This window comes from Chrysemys picta, chromosome 17 (genome assembly GCF_011386835.1).
Source record: "Chrysemys picta bellii isolate R12L10 chromosome 17, ASM1138683v2, whole genome shotgun sequence".
NCBI lineage: Eukaryota > Metazoa > Chordata > Testudines > Emydidae > Chrysemys > Chrysemys picta.
The window spans coordinates 10,251,771-10,272,815 of record NC_088807.1 but is presented as its reverse complement, the minus strand read 5'-3'; the positions used below and the strand labels follow the sequence as shown (position 1 = coordinate 10,272,815).

Genomic DNA, 21,045 nt, shown 5'->3' with positions numbered 1-21,045 from the left:
AGATACAAATTTTAAAAACATAAGATTAGCACTTCCTTAAAATCGGTTACATCTTTAAAATCACCACCCCTAAAACAATACACAAAACTAAGTTAAAAAAACAAAACAAAGAAAAAGGAATATATTATTTAATTTAGGTCAGAAGTAGCCTATATGTCACACACATTATTTACACAGAATTTGGCCTTATATTGTAAATATGAATAAAGTTTAAAAATGTAAAAGGAAGATTTTCCTACTTGAACAATGACAACTTAAGATGATAACGATGATAACGATGATAACAATGAGGACAACAACCGTGCCTATGAGAATCTTGTTTTGTAGGACTAAGTAGGCCTCAACCATTTTTTCTGTAGAACAAGACAAATAAAAAAGGTCATTAGTTACTGAAAATATCCAACACATAGATTTGTCCTGATCCAATAGTGTCTTTCCATTTTAAAGATAGAGAACGGTTCTAGATTGTGTGGGGTCTTTTGTTGTGTGTATTTTCTGGAACCATAATTAAAATTATTTGACAAATGAAATGGATGAAATGGTTACAGACATGTCAGGATTTCAAATAAACTAAAACAAACAAAAAAGCACAGCATCGTAATTTCTCATTTATTATTTTTGTTCCTCAATATTACATCAGTGAGGGTTTTTTTCTTTAAACAAATAGCTTTCACAACATACAAAATCTTTAAGCATAAAAAGGGGAAAGCTCCTGTCTTAAATTTATCCCACTGAGACACCAATACATCCTGACCACAAATTGACTTTGTAGGCTTGAATGGTCAGGAATTTCATTAAACCCACAGCAGAATTCACTCATTTTAGGATCTAAAAATACACCTGTTCTCCTTTGACTTTCCTTAAAATTGTCACAGTGCCTAAAAGGGCTGTTGTCTTCAGCTCACCAATGGTTCTTAACTTTGATTATTATGATATTACTCTTAATGAATAATAATAAACATTTTGGTGTGATTGAAAGTAGAGAAGAAAAAATGCAGATTTACCAGTGCTCTTCTCAAGGCTTTCTGGGGGAAAAAAGAAAGAAAATGTTTTACACCTTGTTTCCTCTAAACTGTGCATTCGTATGTGTGCCCTGGGGTGGGAAATAGATCAGATGCCCCAGTGAAGGAGAGAGTGTGCCCACATTTAACTAATCCAATAATTTGGATTGTAACAAAATGAGTATTTCCTCTACCTTGTAAGAATCATTTGTGTCTGTTGCCTATACGGAAAGGGTGAGATTTTTGGTGTTCTTTAGCTAATCACTTCTTTTCTTGTATGTATTTGGGCAAATGATGTGAAAGATAAGTGCACTGTTTTTAAGTAAACAATAAAAGCCCCTACACACATGCTAACCAGCTTCCCAGAGGTTACCCTGAAGTCCCTGGGAGTTGTGGGTTCTTAGCACCTCACATCCCTCAGGCCCCTATAAACTGGGGTTGGGGAGGGGGGGTGTCACACAGTTCATAGCTTATGCAGGCTGAGTTCATTGCATGCACTAGGGACTCCTTTCATCTTTCCATCCCTGCACAACTCCCTGTAGGACGCCATCCCATTCCCCTCTATTGCAGGGACTCCCTGCAGCCACCCAACCTTTCCCCCATGCCAGTGGCTCTATGTGTCCCTCCTTCCACTCTGTCCATATGCCAAGTGCCCCATTGACCTTCCAGGCCAGGGGTTCCGTGTGCAGCCCCCTTACCCTTCTCTCCACATGCATCCCCATCCCCACCTTCCCACCCCCACAATCTTATTCTCCTTTCTCTCTTCTTTTCTTTCTCTTTCAGTGTTTCACTATTTTTAAATTCTATTCAGACATGGGGCAAAAATGAGATGGGGGAGTTGTTATGCTGAAAGGTGTTATGTATGCCATCAACTGGGTCTTTGACCTACAGACAATTATGGAGGTGGTTGAAAGTGTTAGCTCTGCTATCCAAGTGCCAGACAATCCATGTGTCCTCAATTTCTCCTTTCCAATTTTCAGATTTCATCAAAAGTGACAGGGTTCTACCCATTGATATCTAGAACATTCCCTGAAATTCTGGAATTGATTGGATGCAGCGTTCCAGAATAGTCATATTACATCTATTAACGCATGGGCCTGAAAATCTAAGGTATGTTAAAGAATAGTTAACCAAGACTGCCCTGTAGCTTTGCAAAGTTAGGCTAAGAGAGATAATAAAAATGTTAGCTAACAGAATTAACATTAACATCTGCAAATTTTGCCATCCCACTATTCACCTCCTTTCCCAGATCATTTATGAATATGTTGAACAGCACAGGTCCCAGTACAGATCCTTGGATGACCTCACTATTTACTGCTCTTCCTTGTGAAAACAGACCACCTATTTCTTCCCTTTCTTTCCTGTCTTTAAACCACTTACTCATCTATGAGAGGACCTTCCCTCTTATCCCATGACAGGTTACTTTGCTTAAGAGCCTTTGGTGAGGGACCTTGTCTAAAGCTTTCTGAAAATCCAACTACACTTTATCCACTGCATCACCTTTGTCCACATGTTGACTCCCTCAAAGAATCGGTGAGGCATGAGTTCCCTTTACAAAAGCTGCATTGACTCTTCCCCAAGATATTTTGTTCATCCAAGTGTCTGATAATTCTGTGCTTTTCTATAGTTTCAACGAATTTGCCTGGTACTGAAGTTAGACTTACCAGCCTGTAATTGCCAGGATCACCTCCAAAGCCTTTTTTTAAATAAAAGTGTTGCTACAGTGGCTATCTGCCAGTCATCTATTACAGGCTGTTCTGTATAACGCAGCTGATTTCTCCAGTTTCCTCTCCCAGGGTTGTAATGTGGCCTAGAGCACTGAACAGAAGTTCATGATCCTGCTCTGTTTTGGTCACAGGCTGCAGATCCTGCCCATTCTTTGTAACCCAGTGGAGTTCAGGTTTGGGGAACCACCCATTTGACCTGCAGATCAAACCCCTGGCCCTAGGGACCCAGCAGATCAATGGACACAGAAGCAACAGCTAAAGCAACAAGAAAGAGATTCAGAGGGGACTGTCTTCAGGGAAACAGCATTGTCCCTTTGTTATGGCTTTATTTTTAACTCAGGGCACTCTCCCAATTTCTGTGTTTTTCCTACTGGAGTTCAAAGAAATTCTTCACCTGCTTCTCCAGGGAATTCCAGATCATGACAAGTCTCCACAGTAAATGGCAAGGTGTACAGCTGCCCGGTCTCCAAAATGCCACATGCCAATGCCAATACTCAGGCCAGGTCTACTCTCAAAATTTAGGTCAACCCAGCTACATTGCTCGGGGGGTGAAAAATCCAAACCCTAGAGTGGTGCAGTTAAGCCGACCTAACCCCAGTGTAGACAGCACTAGACTGATGCAAGAATTCTTCTGTCAACCCAGCTTTCGCCTCTCGGGGAGATGGATTCACTACAGTGATGGGAGAACCCCTTCTGTTGCTGTAGTGTGTGTCTATAAGGAAGTTCACCAATGGTTTTTACCTTTTATAATTATGATATTACTCATAATCTATCATCATAAACATGTTGGTGTTATTGAAAGTAGAGAACAAAAAATACAGACTTACCAGCTTTCTCCTCAGAGGTTTCTGGGGGGAATAAAAAAAGAAAATGTTTTACACCTTGTTTCCTCAAAACTGTGCATTCATATGTGTGCACTGGGATGGGAAATAGATCAGATGCCCCAATGAAGGAGAGAGTGTGCCCACATTTAACTAATCAAATACTTTCCATTGTGACAAAATGAATATTTCCTCTCCCTTGTAAGAATCATTTGTGTCTGTTTCCTATGCAGAAAGGGTGACGATTTTTGTGTTCTTTAGCTAATCACATCTTTTCTTTGTGTGTTTGGGCAAATGGTATGATAGGTAAGTGAATTGTGTTTAAGAAAGCATTGTTTCAAGAAAATAATAAAAGACCCAACACACATGCTAACCAGCTTCCCGGAGGTTACACTGATGTCACAGGGAGTTGTGGGTTCTTAGCACCTCACATGCCTCAGGCCCCTGTAAACTGGAGTTTGTGGGTCACACAGTTCATAGTTTATGCAGGCTGAGCTCATTGCACGCACCAGGGGCTCCTTGCATCTCTCCATCCCCGCACAACTCCCTGTGGGACACCATCCCATTCCCCTCTATTGAAGGGACTCCCTGCAGCCACCCAACCTTTCCCCATGCCAGGGAATCTGTGTGTCCCTCCATCCACTCTGTCCCCAGGCCAAGTGCCCCATGCCCCCTCCATGCCACGGGTCCTGCATGCAGCCCCCTTACCCTTCTCTTCACATGCCTCCCCATCCCCACCTTCCCACCCTCAAGTTAGGTTGACCCAGCTATATTGCTCAGGGGAGTGAAAAATCCACACCCTTGAGAGGTGCAGTTAAGCTGACCTAACCCCAGTGTAGACAGCACTAGGTTGATGCAGGAATTCTTCTGTTTTCGCCTCTCGGGGAGATGGATTCACTAGTGATGGGAGAACCCCTCCTGTCGCTGTAGTGTGTGTGTCTACACTGAAGCGCAGATAAGCCCTTAGACAGGGACCTCAGTGGGCTTGGTCTGTTTCTCTGCTCCCTAATCCCTGCACTTGGGGCAAGGATGGAAGAGAGAAAGGGCTTTAAGCCAGCTTCACTCTCTCTGTATTCTGGGGCCAGGTAAGGGCTGCTCAGCCCCCTGGTGTAAGTTAGAGCAGCTGGTCCCCATGGGCCCTGGTAAGCAGAGGATATCCATGGTGCATTGTGCTCTGCCCAGGTGCCTAACACATCCCAATCTGCCCTTCTATTGGAGGCTGGGTGCTGAGTGGGTGCAAAACCATTAAACCAGCCAGGACCAGATCCCCAAATTCCTCTTGAATCACCTGTTCATATCTCAGTAACACAAACAAAATCATTTTCTCTGCTGAAACACAGATACCAGCAGGAGTTTTGTGCAGATTTCAGCATCTCCCCCCAGGGATTCTGTGCTTCAGAGATGTGTTTTATGGATTATGCTTTTACCTGAAAAGGGAATTGTTGCTAGGAGTATAGTACAGAAGAAGCAGCTGGAGAGCTGTTCCAGTAGCTCCAAGCCTCTGGTAGCTCTTGTGGGAAGACTCACAGGGTCTGATCTGAAATGAGAGCAGCAATCAAAATAGACACAGACGCTCAGAAACACAAGACACCTGATTTCTCGTCATTCCCTCTTGAAAAACACCAGGCTGTTCCTTCCCTTCCTTCTCCGGTGTCACTGTATGATGCAGGGAAAACTGAACAGTATGAGAAGGTGCCACTGTGTCCCGCCAGCATGGGGGTGAATATGTGTGTGGTGAGATCATGTGAGAACCTTTGTTGTGGTGAAAGGGCAATTCACTATCACAGTCCTAATGCTCAGGAAGGGCACGGCCATGTGATTGCAGCACCACTGCTGCTCAAGCGTGGCACAGCACCCACCCTTCTCCAGGGCTGCTGGAGGCACTGACTCTCCCTGAGGCACAATGGGCCAGAGATGCAGGGAATGTCCAGACTGCAGTCATTGCCTGTGAGCACTTCAATCTCGCTAGCTCTAGTCCTGCAGCAGCTTCAATCCAGGCTGCATGAACCAGCCCAGAACCCAGGATAATTAATCCCAGGGCTAGCCGGTGGTGCTGCAGCTTCACCGCTCCACTCCAGGAACTGAGCTAGTGAGATTAAAGCTAGCTCAGGCATGTCCCCTTGAGCTGTATTCACACCCAGTGATTGTGGCATAACCATACGCTTAGCTGCACCCAGTTCCAGCTGGACAAACTTTGGTGATGTGGCAGTGGGGTGAACAAAGGAAATGGTTGCAACTCCCTAATTCTGAGACCAGTTCTATGCCAGCTCTGGGGCTTTTCCTAGCTATCACCCCAAAGGGCCATCTGTAATGCTCAAGACATGCCAGTTCATGCCCCTATGCCATACACTGCAGGAGCTGGGGTAGCATGCAAGCCAGCAACACAAGCTCAAAGCTAGAGGATTTACTTCCCTACAGAGCAGAAATTTTCCGCTAGGGATATCCAGCACTTTTCCTGCCCCTTTGTACTCATCAGTGTCTCTAGGATTTCTGTTACCATGCGCTGTGCCTTAGGGTATGTCTATACTACAATAAAAGCCTCTCAGCATGGCGATGGCTGAGGTTGGGTTGTGGGGCTGTAGATTTCAGAATAGACATGTGGGATCAGGCTGGAGCCCAGGCTCTGAAACTCCACGAAGGGGGTGGGTCTCAGACCCCAGGCTTCAACCTGAGCCTGAATGTCTACACTGCAATTTTTAGCCATGCAGTCAGAGCCCAGCAATCCCAAGTTATTTGACCTGGGCTCAGAGACTTGGTGCTGCAGGGTTTTTTTATTGTAATGTAGACATAGCCTTAAAGACATAGGTCACTAAAAAAAATCTACATAAGCTATCAGCACAAAAGGATTTGTGTACATGGAGGTACTCGAAAAATTATTCCAGAGTAGAAAAATGTGTGAATTTAAAATGGATTAATTAAACTGTTAATTTGGATTCATTTTCCTCAGAATCCCCATGTAGACAAGCCCTACATTGTCAAATGTGTCTTTCTTTAAATTTAAATTACTATTGTCATGTTTGAATTGCTTTCTGAGTCCAAACATATTTCTAAAAACTATATAATGTGTGACACTGCACAAACCAATCTCCAGTTTGCTGAAAAATTAGATAAATATCTGAAGAAACAAGCTGATACTTAATATTTTTAAATCTGAGGTCCAAATTATATCAACCTTTTCCCTGTTGCAGCCACATCGGAAGCAGATGTCATTTGACTGTGAAAATCTAAAGACGTGAGAGGGAAATGTCTGGCACTGAAGTCAGACGGGGCTGTGAGTTCTGCTGTCTGAGGATGATTGTACTGCTGAGCTCAGCCGTCATTAAACATGGACACTGTGGGCTTGACTCATGCGGATTGGCAGGGCCGACTCTAGCATTTTTGCCTCCCCAAGCACAAAAAAAAAAAAAAAAAAAAAAAAGCCGCGATCGCGATCAGTGGCAGGTCCTTCGCTCCGAGAAGGAGTGACAGCCCCGCTGCGAATTGCTGCCGAACGGCCATATGTGCCTCAATTTAAGCCTGGACCCGTCTACATGACAAAGCCCTTTTTTTCGACTTAAAAGGCTCTTTAAATCGATTTCTTTACTCTACCTCCGACGAGGGGATTAGCGCTGAAATTGGCCTTGCTGGGGTAGTGTGGACGCAATTTGAAAGTATTGGCCTCCGGGAGCTATCCCAGAGTGCTCCATTGTGACCGCCTTGGACAGCACTCTCCACTCAGATGCACTGACCATGTAGACAGGAAAAGGCCCGCAAAATTTTGAATTTCATTTCCTGTTCGCCCAGCGTGGAGAGCACAGGTGAACACGCAGAGCTCATCAGCACAGGTAACCATGATGGAGTCCCAGGATCGCAAAAGAGCTCCAGCATGGACCAAACGGGAGGTACGGGATCTGCTCGCCCTATGGGGAGACGAATCAGTGCTAGCGGAATTCCATTGCAGTAAACGAAATGCCAAAACATTAGAAAAAGTCTCAAAGGGCATGAAGCACAGAGGCCATAACAGGGACGCACAGCAGTGCCGAGTGAAAATTAAGGAGCTAAGGCAAGCCTACCACAAAACCAGAAAGGCAAACGGAAGGTCCGGGGCAGAGCCGCAGACATGCCGCTTCTACGCTGAGCTGCATGCCATGCTAGGGGGTGCAGCCACCACTACCCCAACCCTGTGCTTTGACTCTGTCAATGGAGAATCACGCAACACGGAAGCGGGTTTTGGGGACGACGAGGAAGATGATGATGAAGACATTGAAGATAGCTCACAGCAAGGAAGTGGAGAAACCGGTTTCTGCAACAGCCAGGATATGTTTTTCACCCTGGACCTGGAGCCAGTAACCCCCGAACCCACCTAAGGCATGCTCCCAGACCCTGAGGGCAGACAAGGCACCTCTGGTGAGTGTACCTTTGTAAATATTACACATGGTTTAAAAGAAAGTGTGTTTAATGATTAATTTGCCCTGGCATTCACGTCCAGTACAGCTACTGGAAAAGTCTGTTAACGTGTATGGGGATGGAGCAGAAATCCTCCAGGGACATCTCCAGAAAGCTCTCCTGAATATACTCCCAAAGCCTTTGCAAAAGGTTTCTGGGGAGGGCTGCCTTATTCCATCTGCCATGGTAGGACACTTTACCATGCCAGGCCAGTAGCACGTAGTCTGGAATTATTGCATAACAAAGCATGGCAGCGTATGGTCCCGGTGTTTGGTGGCATACAGACAACATCCATTCCTTATCTCTCTTTGCTATCCTCAGGAGAGTGATATCATTCACGGTCACCTGGTTGAAATAGGGTGATTTTATTAAGGGGACATTCAGAGGTGCCTGTTCCTGCTCGGCTGAACAGAAATGTTCTCTGCTGTTAGCCAGGTTGTGGGGGGAGGGGTGAAGTGATCATCCCAGAGAACTGAGGATGGGGGGAGGGGGCTTAGTTGGGTTTGTGCTGCACGTTAACCCAGAAACTGCAGCCCCTCCTTTTAAATTGCCAACCCATTTTAAATGACCAACCCAACAGCCACTTGGTATGGGAAATGAGGGTGCTGCTGTTTGAATCCCTTCTCACATGTTATGAAGGTTACAGAAGCCAAAAGACTGTGGCTTACCATGGCTGCCTGCAAGCCGAATTCTGTTGCCTGGCACTGCGTGAGTGATCTCTCACACCAAACCGGCAGGCCCTCAATATAAGAGGAAAAATGCAACCTTGTAATGAAAGCACATGTGCTGTGTAATGTGAACAGCAAAGTTTAACATGAAAGAGTGTACCCATTGTTCTCTAAAATGTGTCTTTTTAACTACCACCTCTCCCTTTTCCTCCACCAGCTGCAAATGTTTCTCCTTCGCAGAGGCTAGTGAAGATTAGAAGGCAAAAAAAGTGCACTCGGGATGACATGCTCTCGGAGCTCCAGATGTCCTCCCATGCTGACAAAGCACAGCAGAATGCGTGGAGGCAAACAATGTCAGAGTGCAGGAAAGCACAATATGAACACGAGGAGAGGTGGTGGGCTGAATTGCGGGCTGAAGAGAGTAAGTGGCGGGCTGAAAAGGATAGGTGGCGTCAGATTACTGACAGAAGGCAAGAGTCGATGCTCCGACTGCTGGAGCATCAAACTGATATGCTCCAGCGTATGGTTGAACTGCAGGAAAGGGAGCAGGAGCACAGATCGCCACTACAGCCCCTGTGTAACCAACAGCCCCCTCCTCCCCAAGTTCCATAGCTTCCTCACCCAGACGCCCAAGAGTGCGGTGGGGGGGCCTCCGGCCACCCAGCCACTCCACCCCAGAGGATTGCCCAAGCAACAGAAGGCTGGCCATCAATAAGTTTTAAAGTGCAGTGTGTCCTTGTCCTTGCCTCCTCCCCCACCCCACCCGGCACTTCCCTCCTCCCCCCACCCCTCCCGGGTTACCTTGGCAGTTATCCCCCTATTTGTGTGATGAATTAATAAAGAATGCATGAATGTGAAGTAAGAATGACATTATTGCCTCTGCAAGCAGTGATCAAAGGGGGGAGGGGAGGGTGGCTAGTTTACAGGGAAGTAGAGTGAACCGAGGTGGGCGGGGTTCATCAAGGAGAAAAACACAGAACTTTCACACCATAGCCTGGCCAGTCATGAAACTGGTTTTCAAAGCTTCTCTGATGCGCACCATGCCCTGCTGTGCTTTTCTAACCTCCCTGGTGTGTCTGGCTGCACGTAATCAGTGGCCAGGCGATTTGCCTCAACCTCCCACCCCGCCATAAATGTCTCCCCCTTACTCTCACAGATATTGTGGAGCGCACAGCAAGCAGTAATAACAACGGGAATATTGGTTTTGCTGAGGTCTATCCGAGTCAGTAAACTGCACCAGCGTGCTTTTAAACGTCCAAATGCACATTCTACCATCATTCTGCACTTGCTCAGCCTATAGTTGGCAAGGTCCTGACTACTGTCCAGGCTGCCTGTGAATGGATTCATGAGCCATGGCATTAAGGGTTAGGCTGCGTCCCCAAGGATAACTATAGGCATTTCAACATCCCCAACGGTTATTTTCTGGTCTGGGAAGAAAGTCTCTTCCTGCAGCTTTTGAAACAGACCAGAGTTCCTGAAGACGTGAGCATCATGTACCTTTCCCAACCATCCCACTTTGTTCTTAGTGAAACGTCCCTTGTGATCCACCAGTGCTTGAAGCAGCATTGAAAAGTACCCCTTGGGGTTTATGTACTTGCTGGCTTGGTGCTCCAGTGCCAAGATAGGGATATGGGTTCTGTATATCGCCCAACCACAGTTAGGGAATCCCATTACAGCAAAGCCATCCACTATGACCTTCACATTTCCCAGAGTCACTACCCTTGATATCAGCAGCTCTTTGATTGCGTTGGCTACTTGGATCACAGCAGCCCCCACAGTAGATTTGCCCACTCCAAATTGATTCCCAACTGACCGGTAGCTGTCTGGTGTTGCAAGCTTCCACAGGGCTATCGCCGCTCACTTCTCAACTGTGAGGGCTGCTCTCATCTTGGTATTCTGGTGCTTCAGGGCAGGGGAAAGCAAGTCACAAAGTTCCATGAAAGTGCCCTTACGCATGCGAAAGTTTCGCAGCCACTGGGAATCGTCCCACACCTGCAACACTATGTGGTCCTACCAGTCTGTGCTTGTTTCCCGGGCCCAGAATCGGCATTCCACGGCATGAACCTGCCCCATTAACACCATGATTTGCACATTGCTGGGGCCCATACTTTGTGAGAGGTCTATCTCCATGTCTATTTCTTCATCACTCTTGTCACCGCCCTGCCGTCGCCTCCTTGCCTGGTTTTGCTTTGGCAGGTTCTGGCTCTGCATATACTCCAGGATTATGTGCATAGTGTTTAAAGTGCTCATAATTGCCGCGGTGATCTGAGCAGGCTCCATGATCCCAGTGCTATGGCGTCTGGGCTGAAAATAAGGCGCGAAACGATTGTCTGCTGTTGCTTTCAGGGCAGGGAGTGCGGGAGTGGGGGCCTGACGACATGTACCCAGAATCACCCGCGACACTGTTTTTGCCCCATCAGGCATTGGGATCTCAACCCAGAATTCCAATGGGTGGCGGAGACTGTGGGAATTGTGGGATAGCTACCCACAGCTACCCACAGTGCAACACTCCAGAAGTCGACGCTAGCCTCGGTACTGTGGACGCAGTCCGCCGAATTAATGCACTTAGAGCATTTTGTGTGGGGACACACACAATCGACCTTATAAAAACAATTTCTAAACAACCGACTTCTATAAATTTGACCTAATTTCGTAGTGTAGACATACCCTAAGTGTTTCTAAACTGACTGTTGATTTTGGTTGTCCAGCTTGAGAGACCTTAAGACCTGACATTCAGAGTGGGGCTCCTCAGCAGTTTGTGAAATTCAGGCCCCTTCAAGGTCTCTCGAATTGCACACCCAAGATGCCCAGTCCATTTTGAAGCCCTTGGCCAGGGCCACCACTGGCAGAGTGAGGTGTATTCCATGGGAGTGAGGGCAGCAGAGTGAGGTGTAATTAGTTCCTGCAGATTGTCTCTGCAGACTCCTGGTGGTATTTTTCACCAACAAAACTTTCATTCTAAACTCACCATTCGTGTGTGTTCCCTTTGGGTGGACATTAAGGCTCTGAATATTTTTTAGGACTTTCTGTTTCTTCTCAAATGGAGTGCACATAACAGACCGACTGGACCAAATGCAACACAGATATTCAATGGTTTTACTCCAGGGAAGATTTTGACTCATTACATTATTGGCCACCCTCATCCCCCTCCTGTCTGTTCTCTCTCTCAGCCGTTCATGGACTTTGATATCCACACCATGTTTATTTGTGCACCTCCAGCAATCTCCTCAGCACCAGTCTCAATGTGTCTTAGTTATTTTACTATCAGCTCTGACATGCCCATTTGTTGCATTAAGTACACAGTGCAGAAGATGTGGTACATACTGAGACCATCTCACATTCCTCTGTCACCTGATGCTGAGGTGTGTGAATGTTCTCCTAGAGCAGACAACCAAGAAACTCCTCAGGCGTATCTAGTGGTGCTAAAGATTGTGCTGTCAGAATTGCCAGGTGTGGCCACAACCTACTTCTTTCTCTTGTATCTCACTGAAAATAACATGTAATTCTGTGTCACATATGAAAAAAATCCATTGGAAAAGCACTAGACATTCACAATATTATTCACAATAAATTGTTTTGATACAGGCTTATTTGGCCCTTAGGGTAGGGTTTGAAACATACCATGGGGAGATCTGAATGGAGAAAGCTGGGAGAGAAGTTAGCCCCTCATAGCAGAGATATCAGTGTACCCATTGCCCTTCCTCATAAGCAGACTGATTTATTAGAGTCAAAATAGTGAGATACTGAAAAGGCGAGAGAGTGCCTGTTATAAGCCCAAGTTCAGCAAACTGTCCACATAAATCCCTTTTAAGTTCAGCATGTGTTTTACTGAAAAGTGATGGTTTGCTGAATTGGAGTCATTGTAAAGGCACATGTTGCTCCACACCATTGCACTAGTCAGGGGAGAAAGGCGGAAAGCAAAACATGATGAGGTTCTTATGATGTATGTATTGAAAACTGTGTCAACATTATGATCACTGGCTTTACATTCTCAGGGGTTTTCCTGGTCCTGCTTGAAGGCAGAGGGCTCAATAAAGAAGCATGGGATCAGAGTCAGTGTGCAACCAGTCAGCCTTGGCTAAGGTTGGGTGAGTTGTACGTCTCTGTTTTTAGAGAGCAGCCTGCTTTGTCTCTCTCTGTTTTTGGTTCATGTGTGTTGTCCTTGGTTCATGTGTATTGTCCTAAGCAATAAAGTTGTGTTATGTTGCAACCTGCCAGCAAAAGTTTTTATGTTTTTTTTTATCTAACTCCTCTGTATATATGATGCGAACTGGACAGTTCTGCAAGTCAAGGAGTTTTCATTTGAAATAATATGTGGAAACTTGCAGTCCATTTCACTGCCAGGTGCTGCAGAGAAAGGCTTTTGAGGGGAATCAGAGTTCTTGGATGGGAGTTTTATGTTCGGCTGGCTGTGTAATTGTTATATTAGTTTAGTTGTAATTTATGGCAGGGATGCCCAGATCCTTGGATAAGCACTTGTTTTATTTTATTTTGGTCCCTTGAAATGTGTGTTAATTATTTATGATAAACAATCTGTTCCATCTTGTATTTATCTGTGACACTGTTAGTAAGTTTTCCAGAGCTGAAGAAGAGCTCTCAGTAAGTTTGAAAGCTTGTTTCTCTCACCAACAGAAGTTACTCCAATAAAAGATGCTGCCTAACACACCTTGGCTTTCTAATTTTATTTGTTTATTTGTAATTTATGGCAGGGAAACCCAGATCCTTGGATAGGCACATGTTTTATTTTATTTATTTTATTTCATTTTTTTTTTAAAGCTAAATTAAAAAAAAGTAAAGTAAAGTAAACTAAACTAAACTAAAAAGTTGCCGAATTCAGGGCCCAGCAGGACAGTTTCACATTTACAAGACAAATCAGTGATACTGTTTATTTATTAAATGTACACGAGTCCTGTTCCCTGGAATGGGAATAACAAACAAACATAAACCACTCCCTTCTGCAGAAATCTCTGGCCAGGCACTGCCAACCTGTCCTGACTAGCAGCTGTCTTGGGCCTCTATTTCTCTGTCTACAGACACACTGCTTCATAGACTCCTCTTTGTGACCCAGTCCCTGAGTTTTTAGCTGTGGACATGGGCGGCAGGTATCATAGGTGGGGGAGGCTGTATAGGGTCACCAGACAGCAAGTGTGAAAAATCGGGACAGGGGATGGGGGGTAATAGGAGCCTATATAAGAAAAAGCCCCAAATATCAGAACTGACCCTATAAATTCAGGACATCTTGTCACCCTAAGGCTGTGCCTCCCCAAACAGCCAGGTGTGGCCCTGCCCCTGCTGCACCCCCAGTCCCTCTCCTGCTTCTCACTCTGCTATGAATCAGCTCTTACCATGTGCTGTGGCCCCAGCTCAGGCTGGGGCTGGCAGGCTTGTCCTGAGCAGTGATACTGCAAAATTTTTAATAGTGGGGGTGCTGAAAGCCAGCCCCCTTCCCCCTTTCTACCACCCCCCCTCCATAGCTGAGGCCGACAGCCGGGACCCCGGGCATGCGGGGCGGTAGAAGAGTGTTGAGTGTGCAGGGCAGCAGCTAGAGCCCTGGGTGTGTAAGGTCAGTAGCCGGGACCCCAGGCAATGGGCCAGCAACTGAGACCCCGGGTGCAGTGCTGGCAGCTGGGAGCCTGGAGATGCTGCAGCATCCCCTGCAACCCTAGTTCCCGTGCCTATGATCCTGGAGTCAGGCTGCTCGCTCTCCCAACACTCCACGTCTGGGGATGGGGGGCATGCTGCCTGCCCTCCTGTCGCGCTGGGGCTGCGGGAGAGGGGCTGGGGCTGGAGCCGTGATGTCTGTCCTCCAGGAGCTCTGGGTCACTAGCCTGAGGCAGGGGCCAGCAACTGTGGTGGAGGGCTCTGGGGTCTGGTAGGGGGCACTGAAGGGGCGGGGCTTTGGGCAGAATTGGTGGGATTGAGGGGTAGCGTCTCCAAGCCAGTGGGTCACGTGCCACCCAGGGCTGTGGGAAAGCCCTAGTCCAGGACTGCTCACCTGGGAAAGTGAGTCTGAGCATCTACCGTCCTTTCGTGCTACTGTCCTGAGGCCATGTCTACTCTACAGGAACTAAAGTGGCATAGCTATGGCACGGTGGCTATGGCAGCCTACATTGACAGAAGGGGTACGTCTGTTGATGTAGGAGCTCCATATCTCTGAGTGATGGTACCCAGGTCAACAGAAGCAATCTTCCATTGACCTTGCTGAGTGTACAACAGGCAGCTAGGCTGGGGCAGGGGCAGCAGATTCTTCCTAAGAATGAGAGCCCCAGCCCTGCCTCTCCTCTTCCCCCTAGGTGCCGCCCCCTAGCCAAGCCAAAAGCCAGACAGGGGTCTGAGAGTGGCCCCAGCCCATGTCTCCACCCCTGGACCTTACAACCAGGGCAGGTGGAGGGTCCACAGATCCCCACAACTGAAAAGCCACAGCCACCGGGCTATGGTAAGAGCTGCCTGGGCACCTATGGAGAGCTGCAGTCTCTCCACCTGCTGTGGGTATGGGGGGATGGTGGACATGGGTCAGGAGATGCTCTCAGTCCTCCCCCATAGCTTGGGCAGGTGGAGGGTCTGAGGCTCCCCCCAGCTGCCCAGGCTTCATGGGTCGCTTTTATCAAGCTGGGCTCGAGCCTCCAGCCTGGCTGGAGGGCCTGGTCTCAAGGGGAAGATGAGAGGCAGAGGGCCGGGCCTCTGGTGAAAAGAGGACACAACACACCCATCCACTTTCAAAAGTGAGCACATCGTTGCCTCTTGGCCTCCTTTGCTCTGGTGCCCTTGCTTAGGGGTGTGCATTTAGCAGTGACACACTGAGTAAATTTCTTAGACCTGAACAAGATTTCTGTGTAATATCAAAAGATTGTATCTTTCTCTCTGGATTTTCCCATACCTGAGCATAGTTGCTATGTCAAACTAAATTTTAACTGTAGACTAAGCCAGAGACACAAGGCCTTGTCTACTTAGGGACACTTGGGAAAAAATAATCTAACTGAATTTTTAAAGTGGATTAATTCCTGATGTGGGTGCTCTTATTTAGAATTCAAATGGCTTTAACTTGACTTTATTTTGGTTTAATTTAGTCTACTTTCATTCTGAATGAAGCATCCACACAGGAGTTTAATACAGTTTAACTAATTGACTTTAAATTCACCCCTTTATTAAATTCAAAATAATTTCAGTGAGTGTTGGTGTATGTAAAAGCCAAATAAGACTGATTTGACCACACAGAGCCCATAATAGCACTCTAGGGGACCTTATTGTGTGGTATCTTCAACCTTTTCTAAGGGGCATTTTCTGCTGGGGGATTATCCATCAATGACTGTAATGTGCTAGCCATTTGCACCTTTCACTGTAACAATATACACTTTCTTTCATAGGCAGATAAAACAAACAAACATTATTATTTTTTTAAGTATTTACCAAATAAATAAGATGAACCTGTTTTAGCCTATGACCTGTCTGTGACTACTCATTATTCATGGTGCATGATTGGTCAGCAGTTGAAATTGTTTCTGGTTTCTGGTTGGATGCCAGAAAGATTTTAAACAGAAGAATAACAAATGTATCTAACTTTTGAGATCTGTGAACATTCTCTGGAATATTTGGCAGCTGCCATAACAAATAACATAATCCCATGAGTAACAGCAAACTGAGCACAGTGCTTTTATCCACAGAAATATTTAGGAAGTTTTTTAAAAATATATTTGACCGGTACATGTTATTATAACACAATTTTATAGAGCCAATCAGACAGAGACCATATTATTATTAGTAGTATTAATATTATTATTTATAACAAAAAATGATTTCATAGAACACCAACAGCTGAAGATTTCAAGAACTTTAAAATGGTGGATATATTTTGTCATTCTTATTTTGAATCTGGTGGCACTAAAGGCTGAAGTTGTTAACACGTGACTTGCCTGAAATCAAAAGATGAATCATCAGAAGAGATGGACTATAACCTTTGCACAGAGGTAGATTAAGATATATGGGGCCCTGAGCACAAAGAACATTAGGACCCCCACATCCTGCCCCTGCCATGGGCCCCACCCCCTGCTCCTCACCTTCCCCCACAAGGCCTCGCCCCCTGGCCTAGCCAGAACTAGAAGCCAGGCTGTGGTAAGAGCTTCCCAAGGAGCCTGGGCCACTGTGGAGAGCCCTGGACCCTCTACCTGCTCTGGGCAGTGTGCCCCAGGGGGCAGGGACATGGGTCAGAAGCTTCTCTTGGGCCTCTAACCCCCCGCCCAGGGCAGGTGGAGGGTCAGGGGCTCACTACATACCAGGGCTCCCTGGGTGGCTCTTACCACAGCCAAGGGCAATGGTCCCCAAACTGTGGGGCACGCCCCCCTATGGGGAGACAGAGGAAGGTTTGGAGGTGCGGCTGGGGCCAGCATGGGGCAGGGGAAGTTCAGGCCAGCTCCAGACAGGAGGAGGGACTCAGGCCAGCTCTAGGGTGGCCAACTTTCCAGGATTGGCCGGGAGTCTCCAGGAATTAAAGATTAATGTTTAATTAAAGATTAGGTCATGTGATAAAATCTCCAGGAATACATCCAACCAAAATTGAAAACCCTAGCCAGCTCCACACCACATGGAGCAGGGGGCCCTCAGACCAGCTCTGCACAGTGCCCGGGATGGGTGGGGGGAGGCTTGAGCCAGCTCTGCATCGTGCGGGGATGGGAAAGCCAGCTCTGCGTGGGGACAGGGGAAAAAGGCACACCCTACCACAGGCTCCATCTTCTGACCGAGCCAGGGGACAGGCCCTCAGGGGGAGACAAGGAACAGGACATAGGGATGGGGGGCAGGAGAGGAGGAACAGGGGGTGGGGTCAGGGTTCCAGCACTCCTGCGGGGCCCCAAAATTGTCCAGGGCCCCTGGGCATGGGCCCATGTGATAATCTACAACTGATTCTGCATTCTGTTCTACCTGCTAGTTAACCCTCAGACAGATCAACCAACCAAATAAAAGAGGAAAATATCAAGAAGAGGTGACACATTTGTTCAAAGAATCACAATCATAGAATCATAGGACTGGAAGGAATCTTGAGAGGTCATCAAGTCCAGTCCTCTGTCAAGCATTCTTCCCACTATGAACTCAGCTATAGATTCCAGGCACCGTTTTCCTTACTGTGTCCCCCGAGCCAATGAGTGTAACTAGTTAGAACTACCCTGAAGTGAATGCAGCCACACCCCAACACAAGCAGAGGTTTTGGAATTAAAACAGAGGCTCTTCTTACCTTTTTCAGAGAATTAAACTGGACCCCAGTCCGGAAGGTTCTCCATCCCTCAGTGCCAGATGCGGGGGCTCCAGTGTTAATAAAACCAAGGGATTAAAATGGGATTTGAGAGTGTGCCTGTGGGGAATGGATTGCACACTTCGAATACAAAGGGACTGAACTCTGACCAAGGAAAGTGAAAGCAAAAGGTGTATATTAAATTTTAAACCTTCTGTTGTTCTGGAGTCTATGTGACTTTTCCAGGAAAGGTCGCCCAGAACCCTAACGCTATTTCAGTGCTTAGATGGGAAGGCATTTTATGTCTGTAACAAACACATTTAACAAACCATGTTAAAACAACCTCGATATTGGAGGTTATATACAGACATGGGAATGCCAGGCTGAGCAATATTGAAGGGAATTGAAATTCACCCCATCTCTATCAAAAACAGATTAATAAATTAGAGGGAGGTAATCCTTTCCTCTCCTCTCTAAATATCTCAACAGTGTTTGATGAGGTATGGACACTCTGGATAACCAGCAAATGAGGTCCATATGAGTTCAAAAAGGATAGTGGGGAAACATGGACTGGAATATGTAAAGCGATGGCAGAGGCTGAGATTTTAAAAAGTAATAATAAGGGTAGAATATTGAAATTAATGGATATGGCAGTGAGTTGGCTTAGACAATATGCCTTGAAATTGGCAGAGAAAATCATAGACTGAAAACAATTAGAAGAAATAACAGAGCACTGCAAAGCACAGGAACAGAATAGAAAATGAGGAACTGCTGTAGACAATCTGCATAAAAGAGAAGTGCCATCCCCCATTATAAATCTTGTTTGGCAACAGCAGACTTCGGGTAATTGTGCAGTGCCTGAAGAATGGGACCGAAATGGAAAAAAGGTGGCCTGAGCAAAGGTGGAACATGAAATGATTGAAATGGTTGTTGGAATGGGGACATTGGGAATGACCCAGACCAAGAGCCACCAAGCAATCAATGGGCAGGGGGCGCCATACTGCAACCATCACTGTATGATGGGAGCCAGGTTCTGGTAAAACCTAAACTGAGACCTAGGCTGGTGCCTGTCAGAATGGGAGAAGTAAGTGCACAGGAGTGAGAAATAGCAAACAATACTTTCACTAGATTGGTAAATCAGATGAAGGAGAAAATGGAGCAGTTAACAGAGCGTATTAGGAGACAAGAGCTGTGACTTGACTGCAGGGAGTGGATAAAAAAGAATTTCAATGTGAAAATCCATGAGTGAGCAGGTTAACACCCAGAATTGATGCATTAACTCATGGAGTTGCTCAGAAATGGTTAACTGCAGCAGGGAAGGGCACTCCCATAATCTATTTGCCATGGAGACAAAAGCAACACACACTGAGGGAACAAATCCAGGTTTTGTAAGAGCAGGTAACAACCCCCACTCTCCTCTCAGAGCCAGGATAAACACCAAGGGTGCAGGTTCCAAATCCACTGCTTTAACGCACCAATCCCCACTCTTCACTCAGAGCTAACAATATAACTTTTCCAAATATTTTTACATACTGCTTAAGTTTTCCTTTATATCCTCTCTCAGTATGCTAAACTGGCTGCTGCTGCCTATACCTGAAGATGACCTAACTGAATTAATTAATCTCTTGACTCAGGTTTACTTCCCTTTCTAAGTTGCTCTCCCTCACACACAACTCTCTTCATTTCTGCCCTCGCTTTGCTTTAAAAGTTACAAGTTTATTTACACAAATCTTCATCACAGAAAAAGCCAAAGCAATAATAAACAGAAAACAAGGTAAAAACTTTACTTTAAATAAGACCAGTAAATTAATTATGTTAACCCTTCAGGAATGCAACAGCTAGAAATACTCCTAACTTTTTGACCATATGGTTGCCCAGCAACACAGATGTTAACTCTTCTTCTAATCCTAGCCATTAATTAATATATGAAACACAGGTTTTCTTATTTCCATATAGTAGTATTTTTTAAATAAAAGTAATATAAAGTAATGGAAACTGCCTTAAGTTAAATACATTAATACAACAAAGTGGACAGATAATATGATTTTTTATCAATTTTTATTAAAAGTTTTAAATAAAAAGGTAATAACTTGCTTATTTAAATGTTTAACTATTTTGTTTACCTGTCTGTTTTATAAAATTCATTACTTTAATAACTAAGTTCTTAATGCCTTATATTGTGTAGTTATAAACACAATTCTGGTTCAATTTGTGTTTAATTGTAAGTTTGTCCTGTATGTCATGTATGTTTTGTTGTGTGTGATGTGACTAGTATTTTGCTTTAATTTTGTGGCAACAAAAGTCAATTTTATCCTTTTTTAAAATATAAGTGGTACCGCACTATTTTAACATTATGGTTGGTGTATAATATCATAATATTAATAACCAATGTATTTTGCAAAGCTCAGAAAGGCCTCAGTTATAAATATATGTACATATATTTTTGCCTCGACAAATAATGCAATTGAAAATAAAAAATAATTCTCTTTCATTAATCAGAGGTTTTTTATTCAAAGGAAAAACATAAGGGGATCCTACACATTAATGAAAAAGCAATATTAACAAAATGTCAATTTATTGTTTGGGTTTTTATACACTTGTTTGAACCTTTATAAAATATAGTAATAAGTATGTTATAGCAAAAATGTCAAAAATATAAAAATATATACTTTGTCTGGATATATTGCAAAATATTAATGCTAATCAAACAATTTCAACAGGTTTCCACCTTTGTCTCCCAAACACAATCAAGTGTCATGAAATTTTAATGCCCTCAAAGTGTTTGCATAGACCTGTATTTAAAATTCATCATGGTTTAATTTTTGTACTATTTTCCATTATGTTAGGTTAAAGGGAAGTAGTATTGTTAAAGTTTGTCCTTCCAAACTGTTAACAAAAATGGAATTGCTATCACAAAATAATTAATGCTAAAACTGAGTGCTCAGCAAAGGAAAGCAATACACCTTGTCACAGAAGATTTTAGCATCAGAGGGGTAGCCGTGTTAGTCTGGATCTGTAAAAAGCAACAGAGAGTCCTGTGGCACCTTTAAGACTAATAGATGTATTGGAGTATAAGCTTTCATAGGTGAATACCCACTTCGTCAGACACATGTAATGGAAATTTCCAGAGGCAGGTATAAATATGCAGGCAAGAATCAGTCTGGAGATAACGAATTTAGTTCA

General features: G+C 45.1%; 1 long non-coding RNA gene across 3 annotated transcripts in view; it reads right to left on the bottom strand.

The window, feature by feature from the left end:
* The window catches only part of LOC101936326 (uncharacterized), a 44,326-nt gene extending 26,289 nt beyond the window's left edge, over positions 1-18,037 (bottom strand). For all 3 annotated transcript variants that reach the window (XR_010593428.1, XR_010593427.1, XR_010593426.1), the window contains exons 1-5: positions 17,866-18,037; positions 4,977-5,086; positions 3,556-3,576; positions 1,005-1,025; positions 240-353 (exon numbers count right to left, since the gene is read on the bottom strand). This is a non-coding gene — a long non-coding RNA (uncharacterized LOC101936326). The remainder of the gene's footprint in view (positions 1-239; positions 354-1,004; positions 1,026-3,555; positions 3,577-4,976; positions 5,087-17,865) is intronic.
* Between the last annotated feature and the right edge of the window lie 3,008 nt (positions 18,038-21,045).